This window comes from Triticum urartu, chromosome 7A (assembly GCF_056163025.1).
Source record: "Triticum urartu cultivar PI428250 chromosome 7A, HENAU_Tu73, whole genome shotgun sequence".
NCBI classification, from domain to species: Eukaryota; Viridiplantae; Streptophyta; class Magnoliopsida; order Poales; family Poaceae; genus Triticum; species Triticum urartu.
The window spans coordinates 644,284,564-644,294,469 of NC_141879.1; positions in this window are offsets into that span (position 1 = coordinate 644,284,564).

The following is a 9,906-nucleotide window of genomic DNA, read 5'->3' on the forward strand; positions in this document are numbered from 1 at the left end:
CACCACATCTATGATGATACCGAGGTTTGTCACAATTACCATCATAGAAGTGTCATAAGTATGACAGAAAAAAATTTCGTTCAGCCCAAAATGTCACGGATGTGTCTTTTTTTGTTGTGTTTGATACCACCACTATGGCCAGCCTTATATAGTGGGGAGTATCATATACTATATATATAGTATCATCCATATGATACTAGTGTATGATACTACGTACGTACCTTCATAGTGCATATATAGTATCATAGAGTAGTACTAGCTCCCTCTGTAAACTAATATAAGAGCATTTAGATTACTAAATAGTGACCTAAACGCTCTTATATTAGTTTACGGAGGGAGTATATATCATAGATGACCGTATTTATGAATTGAGCCCTATAAAGCTGGTTGTAATGGGGGTATTATATATATATATACACTAGTAGTATCATGCATGAATATATATGATAGTTTAGCTAGGATACTACTTCCGTAATGCATAGTATCATAAGTTAACATCTTAGGTTGCCTTACTACTTGTCATACATCACACAAAGTAGTAGTACAACATTTAATATGATATGGTATCATGATATGATACCACATCCTCTCTTGTGTGCCACATCCTCCAGAAAGTCTAGTTGGCATGCATGATACCGCTTATGATAATACCATTACAACCAGCCTAAACCGAAAAGAAGGGAGTATGAGACTAGCCACAATGGAGAGTAGTACACTAGTAACATACACATATCCCTAACTATATATGTTACTACCTTCATAGTGGGTAGTAACATAAGTGTAGTGTCATGCAAAGCTTCATTTCTTAGGTTACAGACTCATATTGCATTGGGACATGTGATGCTACAGTAACTAGCTAAGTTACTAAAACTATCTCTCTCCTCATTAACTTATTGCCACATAAGCAAGTTTGCTGAGTTGGGTTCGGTGTTACTGCTGAAGTTACTCCCACTGTGGCTAGTCTGATACTAGCTAGTTGTCTATGATATACTAGCTACCTCAGTAAGAGCATAGTTAATAATACAGCCAAGGGTCAGCTATAAGAAGTTACCATGTCATATACATCCAACCTCTTAGCGGGCATGTACAATAATAAGTTTTATATACATACTAGTTTATCAATAGTTGGCCCACCTTACATCCTCACAAAGTGTCTTGGGTCTCGTGTTGCAGGTAGCTCTACTAACCAAGAGCCCGCTTCTCTTCTCTTTCCTCCAACTAATAAGCACATATATATTATTCTATTCCTTATAGCCAGACTACCCATAGTGGGAGTAACATAGGTAGTAACATCACACATATCTAGATAAAATAGATGATGTGGCAAGCAATAAATGAAGAAATGGAGGAAAGTGGATATGTGTGATGTTACTACATATGTTACTCCCACTGTGGGTATAGTCTTACTATAGTATGAGACTATACCCACAATGGGAGTAACATAGGTAGTAACATCACACATATCTAGATAAATTAAGTAGACAATGTGGCAAGCAATAAATGAAGAAAGAGAGGAAAGTAGTAACATAGCTAGTTACTAGTAGTATGAGTAACATCACATGTACATATCAAGGCAAGATGTGTCTATAGCCTAATAAATGAAGTGTTCCATGTTACCACACATATATGTTACTCCCCACTATAGAGGTAGTAACATAGACTAGTAACACATGGGCATGTTACTAGTCTATGTTACTACCTATTGTGGCTAGTCTGAGTAACATCACACATCTCAAGGCAAGATGATCTATAGCCTAATAAATGAAGTGTTGCATGTTACTACACATATGTTACTCCCCACTATAGAGGTAGTAACATAGACTAGTAACATTCTATGTTACTACCCATTGTCGCTAGTCTTAATTATGTCACTCTATTGTGTACTTACTTGCTCTAATGCATAGTATCATAGAGTAGCTAGTATCATATGTAGTACTTTATTTATATTGTCATGCATGACACATAGTAGCATAAGATTTATTATGATACAGTTTCATGATATGATACTTAACCCTCTATTTCTTCATTTAATTAATTCTATGACAGATCATCAAAATTGCCTAGTTGGCATGCATTATACTAGCTATGATACCCCCTTACTATGAGCCTAGCAAAGGTGTACAGATCATTTGTGCGTCGCTTTGTGAGTTTTCATCCGTTTGTTCGAGAAGCGGGGAGAACTTTCAAACATTTCGGCCATGAGGTGCGGCCACTGGCGTAGGCCTAGTTGGTATTTTAATTACAGAAATTCAGATGGAGTTCGGACATCACCAAAATTGATGTGTGCCTCTGGCGTGCTCTCACGACCCCGTGGAAAAAATTGGTAAAGTTTGGCACAAGTTTCGATGACCGCTCCTTCCAAACCGGAGCGTCTCACGTGAAGGATCATGGTTTTCCAAAAGGAGATGTGTCAATTCAAACTCCTGTGGTCGGTGACTTCATCGTTTGGCCTCATAAAAATTACCATGGTACGCAATGACCATTATACCACGGGTTTGATTTTCTGGCGCATTTCAGGTATCGTTAGCTATATTTAAGACATTTTTTGAGATTAACGTGCATGTGTTGTCGAAAGGGATGAGGATCGCCGTTCGATCTGGGAGCATCCAACGGTGCAGACGTACGATCCGTGGGGTTTGGGTTCTGGCTAATCAGAAAACATGACTCAGATCGTGGGCGGGGTCGCGGGGTTTGTTCGGCACACTACTTTCATCAACGAACCGTGTGCTATTCTCAAACCAGATTGCATATTTTTGTTCACACATACTGTAGTGAGATCGATTGAGTGTGCTACATCTATGATATAATAATAATAATAAACAGTTCATATTCATTGCCTGAGCTAACAGCATATCAAGGTCAACATATCAACAGTTCTACATCAACAGAAAACCGGGCATAACTCACAAATTCAGTACACGCAACAGTTCTAAATTGAACGAATTAAGTTGTAGGGTAGGCATAAAGACTAGTCTTATGGCTTAATTCCCATGTACATGGGGGAAGTGGGATCGTTAAGTTGACACCGAATGAACTTTGGTTTTTTGATGATTTTGCGCTTCTATGTTGCATGATACGTCTCCGTCGTATCTACTATTCCAAACACTTTTGCCCTTGTTTTGGACTCTAAGTTGCATGAGTTGAATGGAACTAACCCGGACTGACACTGTTTTCAGCAGAATTGCCATGGTGTTATTTTTGTGCAAAAATAAAATTTCTTGGCCTGACCTGAAAATCAACGAAAATTATTTTTGGAATATATAAAAAATACTAGAAGAAGAATCCATGTCGGGGGGCTCACACCCTGTCCACGAGGGTGGGGGCGCGCCCCCCTGCCTCGTGGGCCCCCTGATGTTCCACCGACCTCAACTCCAACTCCATATATTTGAGTTCGGGAGAAAAAAAATCAAGGAGAAGGATTCATCGCATTTTATGATACGGCGCCGCCACCAAGCCCTAAACTCTCTCGGGAGGGCTGATCTGGAGTCCGTCCGGGGCTCCGGAGAGGGGAATCCGTCGCCATCGTCATCATCAACCTTCCTCCATCACCAATTCCATGATGCTCACCTCCGTGCATGAGTAATTCCATCGTAGGCTTGCAGGACGGTGATGGGTTGGATGAGATTTATCATGTAATCGAGTTAGTTTTGTTAGGGTTTGATCCCTAGTATCCACTATGTTCTGAGATTGATGTTGCTATGACTTTGCTATGCTTAATGCTTGTCACTAGGGCCCGAGTGCCATGATTTTAGATCTGAACCTATTATGTTTTCATCAGTATATGTGAGTTATTGATCCTATCTTTCAAGTCTATAGTCACCTACTATGTGTAATGATCCGGCAACCCCGAAGTGACAATAATCGAGACCACTCCCGGTGATTACTGTAGTTTGAGGAGTTTGTGTATTCACTATGTTTAATGCTTTGGTCCGGTACTCTATTAAAAGGAGGCCTTAATATCCCTTAGTTTCCAATAGGACCCCGCTACCACGGGAGGGTAGGACAAAAGATGTCATGCAATTTCTTTTCCATAAGCACGTATGACTATATTCGGAATACATGCCTACATTACATTGATGAATTGGACCTAGTTCTGTGTCACCCTATGTTATAACTGTTGCATGAATAATCGCATCCGGCATAATTCTCCATCACCGATCCATTGCCTACGAGCTTTTCATATATTTTTCTTCGCTTATTTACTTTTCCGTTGCTACTTTCACAATCACTACAAAACCCAAAAATATTACTTTTTGCTACCGTTACCACTACTATTATATTACTTTGCTACTAAATACTTTGCTGCAGATATTAAGTTTCCAGGTGTGGTTGAATTGACAACTCAGCTGCTAATACTTGAGAATATTCTTTGGCTCCCCTTGTGTCGAATCAGTAAATTTGGGTTGAATACTCTACCCTCGAAAACTGTTGTGATCCCCTATACTTGTGGGTTATCAAGACCATTTTCTGGCGCCGTTGTCGGGGAGCATAGCTCTATTCTTTGAGTCACTTGGGATTTATATATGCTTATCATTATGAAGAACTTGAAAGATCAAAGAACCAAGATTTTTCCCTCAACTACGAGGGGAGGTAAGGAACTGCCATCTAGCTCTGCACTTGATTCACCTTCTGTTTTGAGTAAACTTGCGACACCTAAACCTGCTTCTGCTAGTCATTCTGATATGCCACATGTTATTGATGATGCCACTTCTGCTTTGCATGATACTTATGATGAAACTACTTATATGCTTGATACTACTGTGCCACTAGGTGAATTTCTTAATGAACAACTTGGTAGGGCTAGAGAGAATGAAATTATTGAAACTGATAATATTGATGAAAGTGATGATGAAGATTCTCCCCCTAGATATGAATTGCCTGTTGTGCCTGAGGGTTATGTTATGGATGAAGAAAGTGCTAGAGACTTTCTTGCCTGCAATCATAGGGGTGATCTTAAGAAACTATTAGCTAAGCTGAAAGAAAAATCTCTTAATGCTACAATGAAATATGATCCTGCTTATGCTACTTCACCTATCTTTATTACTGATAAGGATTATGATTTCTCAGTTGATCCTGATATAATTACTCTGGTTGAATCTGATCCTTTCTATGGCTATGAATCTGAAACTGTTGTGGCACATCTTACTAAATTAAATGATATAGCTACCATGTTCACTAATGATGATAAAACTCGCTACTATTATATTCTTAAATTATTTCCGTTCTCATTAAAGCGTGATGCTAAGATATGGTTTAATTCTCTTGATCCTGGTTGTGTGCGTAGTCCCCAGGATATGATTTACTACTTCTCTGCTAAATATTTCCCCGCTCATAAGAAACAAGCTGCTTTAAGGGAAATATATAATTTTGTGCAAATCGAAGAAGAGAGTCTCCCACAAGCTTGGGGGAGGCTTCTCCAATTACTTAATGCTTTGCCTGGTCATCCTCTCAAGAAAAATGAAATACTTTATATCTTTTATAATGGACTAACCGATGCTTCCAGAGACCACCTGGATAGTTGTGCTGGTTGTGTTTTCAGGGAAAGAATAGTTGATCAAGCTGAAATTCTATTGAATAATATGTTGACCAATGAAAATAATTGGAGACTTCCTGAACCAACTCCTGAGCCAACTCCGAAGAAAAGGGGTATTCTATTTCTCAGTCCTGAAGATATGCAAGAGGCAAAGGAATCAATGAAAGAAATAGGTATTAAAGCTGAAGATGTTAAGAATTTACCACCTATTGAAGAAATACATGGTCTTAATTCATCACCTATTGAAGAAACACACGGTCTCGATAACCCGACACAGGTAGTAAAGGTAAACTCTCTCTATAGATACGATAAAGCTAAAATCCCTCCTGCTAAGTTTGCTAGCCAATGTTTGGATGAATTTGATAACTTTATGGCTAAGCAAGAAAACTTTAATGCTTATGTTGGTAGACAATTAAAACAAAATGCTGATATGCTTGAACACTTGAGTGATTATATGTCTAGAGTCAAAGGTGAACTTAAACTTATTAGTAAACATGCTTCTATGGTTACCACTCAAGTAGAACAAGTACTTCAAGCTCAGAATGATTTGCTCAATGAATTAAGCAATAAGAATGATAATGTTGTTAGAGTTATGACTAGAGGTGCTAAAATGACTCAGGATCCTTTGTATCCTGAGGGCTACCCCAAGAGAATTGAGCAAGATTCTCAGAGAACTAAAGTAGATGCACCTAGTCCTTCTAAGAGGAAGAAAAAGAAAAATGATAGGACTTTGCATGCTTCTAGTGAACCTGTTATTGACACACCTGAGAATCCCAATGATATTTCTATCTCTGATGCTGAAACACAATATGGTAATGAACATGAACCTAGTGATAATGTTAATGATGATTTTCATGTTAATGCTCAACCTAGCAATAATAATGATGTAGAAATTGAACCTGTTGTTGATCTTGATAACCCACAATCAAAGAATCAACGTTATGATAAGAGAGACTTCGTTGCTAGGAAGCACGGTAAAGAAAGAGAACCATGGGTTCAGAAACCCATGCCTTTTCCTCCTAAACCAACCAAGAAAAAGGATGATGAGGATTTTGAGCGCTTTGCTGAATGATTAGACCTATCTTTTTGCTTATGTGTTTGACCGATATGCTTAAAATGAATCCTTATGCTAAATGTATGAAAGATATAGTTACTAATAAAAGAAAGATTCTGGAAGCTGAAATTTCCACCATGCTTGCTAATTATACTTTTAAGGGTGGAATACCAAAAAAACTTGGAGATCCAGGAGTACCAACTATACCATGCTCCATTAAAATAAACTATGTTAAAACTGCTTTATGTGATCTTGGAGCCGGTGTTAGTGTTATGCCTCTCTCTTTATACCGTAGACTTGATTTGACTAAGTTGACACCTACTGAAATATCTTTGCAAATGGCTGACAAATGAACTGCTATACCTATTGGTATTTGTGAGGATGTGCCTGTTGTGGTTACAAACGTTACTTTTTCAATGGACTTTGTTATTCTTGATATTCCCGAGGATGATAGTATGTCTGTTATTCTTGGAAGACCCTTTTTGAATACTGCAGGGGCTGTTATTGATTGCACCAAAGGCAATGTCACTTTTCATGTTAATGGTAATGACCATACGGTACACTTTCCGAGGAAACAACCTCAAGTCCACAATATCAATTCTATTGGAAAAATATCAACAATCACTATTGGAAGTTTTGAATTTTCTCTTCCTACTGTCAAGAAGAAATATGATATTCTTATTGTTGGGGACATGCATATCCCCATTGAGGTAACCTAGTGTTATTCAAAATTTCTCCGGTTCCATGTTATTCGGAATGAGTTTGTTAACAAGACTTGATCAACCTTGTTAGTGGATTCCTTTTAAAGAACATGAGATGGATGTACTTAAAAGGCACAACCTTCTGTACCCTCTTTTTACTTTCTGTTATTTATATTAAATAAAGCAAAAGTAGTAATATCTGTCAGTTTTGTGAATTATCCGAGCAATAAAAAATACCTCGAAAAAAAGTTCTCCTAATGCCCTGAAAATTTAATATGATTTTTTCTAGAATATTTGAGAATATCTGGCACTGAGAACACATCACGGGGAGCCAGCACCTGGCCACAAGGGTCCAGGGCGCGCCCTACCCCCCTGGGTGCCCCCTGCCTCGTGGGCCCCTGGTGGCCCCCCTCCACTTATTCCAGGCACCACACACTCCTTCTTCCTCCCAAAAAAATCACTAGCCAGCTCAAACCCGAGTTCTTGCTCATATTGCTGCCATTTTCGATCTCCTAGCTCAAAGCTCCATTCACAAAACTGCTTTGGGGGATTGTTCTTTGGTATGTGACTCCTCCAATAGTCCAGTGAGTTTTTGTTCTAGTGCTTTATTCATTGCAAATTTTTGCTGCCTAGGTGACCCTGTTCTTGAGCTTGGATGTCAAATTTATATGGTCCCAAGTAGTTCTAATGCATGATATAGTCTCTAGGAACTTGTGGGAGTAGTTGCTATCAATTTTGTTGAGTTTGGTTCACTTTTATTTTAAGTTACTAAAAATTTCAGAAATTTTTCAGAGGAAGAAATATGTTTAGGAAAATGTACCAAGGTGGTTCTTCAAGGAAGCAAGGACCCAGGCCCGCAATGCGTGAGCCGGACGATGAACCACCGAGGGACGCTCAAGTGCGGCCTTGTGAATGGTCGTCAGAACATTTCATGGTCCAAGCAGGAATCAAGGAGGAATTTGACGCATATGTGCGTAACGCCGATCTTGAGAGCTTCATGGCAGATAAGTGCCATCAGTACCACTACTCACTGATTCCTTTGTGAGAAGGTTTGAATTTTCATCATCATGCAATTCTCAAATTGTGCTGTTTGATCTTTATGATAAATCTTATACCATGGACTTAGAAAATTTTAACACTGCTTGTAAACTCCCACAGTGGCGCGAACCTCGCAAATCTGAATATAGAGACTTTCTTGCTAGTATAACTGTGGGGGGATCTAGAGAAATCACGCAAGCTACCATAGGGAGCATTCATTTTCCTGCCATATATTATTTTGCTCTCTTTATAGGTAGATGCATAAATGATAAGGATGAGGCATGTCACATGTGTGTGCCAGATCTTAGTGTTCTCAAGAGTGATCTATTAGGAGATAGACAATATAACTTGGGGGCCATTGTTGCACGCAGGTTGCATAATAACAAAATTAATGGAGATTTCTTTGGTCGAATTTACGCAACCCGTTTAGCTGATTTTCTTGAGATACCCATAAGTGGAGACGATATTGAGTTGCCTCCTGCTTATTTAGATTATAATGCCATGGTTCGTCATCAATTTGTTGAGAGGAACAATTAGTTCCTCCAGTACTGACTAATCTTTGACAGACGACGCACCTATCACGTCGCTCTCCCTACTCCTGCCTTCTTTGACTCTCAGGCAAAAGGGAGATATGTTATAACCAGGGAGGAGGCGACCGAGTACGAGAGGAGGACGGAGGCAGCTCGCCTCCAAGCTGCAGCTCGTCGGGTAATAGCTGATGCATCTTAGTACGACCCCAGCTTCAACTTCGGATATCCACCAGGCCATCCACGGGCATAGACCAACTTAGGCCAAAAGCCTAAGCTTGGGGTAGTACGTATTTCTCACCGACATTACATTCATGTTCACACACTCATGCTAGTTGTCGGTGCTCATACTTCTTCACTGTATCATCCATGATAGTTTATTTCCTTTTTAGCTTTCTTCTTATGTGCCTTAATAAACCTTAAGAAAAAACAAAAAAATTAGTTGTAGCTTTTAGTTAGTTTACTTTCCATGCCTGTAGTAGTAATAATCAAAAAGAAAACCCAAAAAGATTTCTTGTTCTTCTTTTGCTTGTTGGGAGCTTTCCCGTGTAAATAGTTTTATTTCTTCTCTTTTCTTTGGGGGTCGAGAGGAGAAGACGATAATGAAAATGTTGAGTGGCTCTCATATGCATTATTGTTGATCTAACAAAGAGCCCATATTATCTTGTCTTCTCTCTTGAATTGAATGCTTGCAGATTCCAGCTTAGTCCAATGCATGTACATTATTATTATTATTATCCACAACGTTTGGTCGTGCAAGTGAAATGCAATAATGATTATTATATGATGAACTTATTGAGATGAGGAAAGCTAGCATGACTCGACCTCTCTTGTTTTTGTAAATATGATTAGTTCATCATTCCTGATTCAGCCTATTATGAAAGAAACATGTTTACAATGAGAATTAGAGATTGTAGTTGCTTATTCCATGCTTAATTAGCTAGGACTTTATAATGGTTTACCTTGCGTGCCAACATGCTATTAAAATGGTTGTGATGTCGTATGATAGGGTGGTATCCTCCTTTGAACGATTTGAGTGGCTTGCCTTGGCAC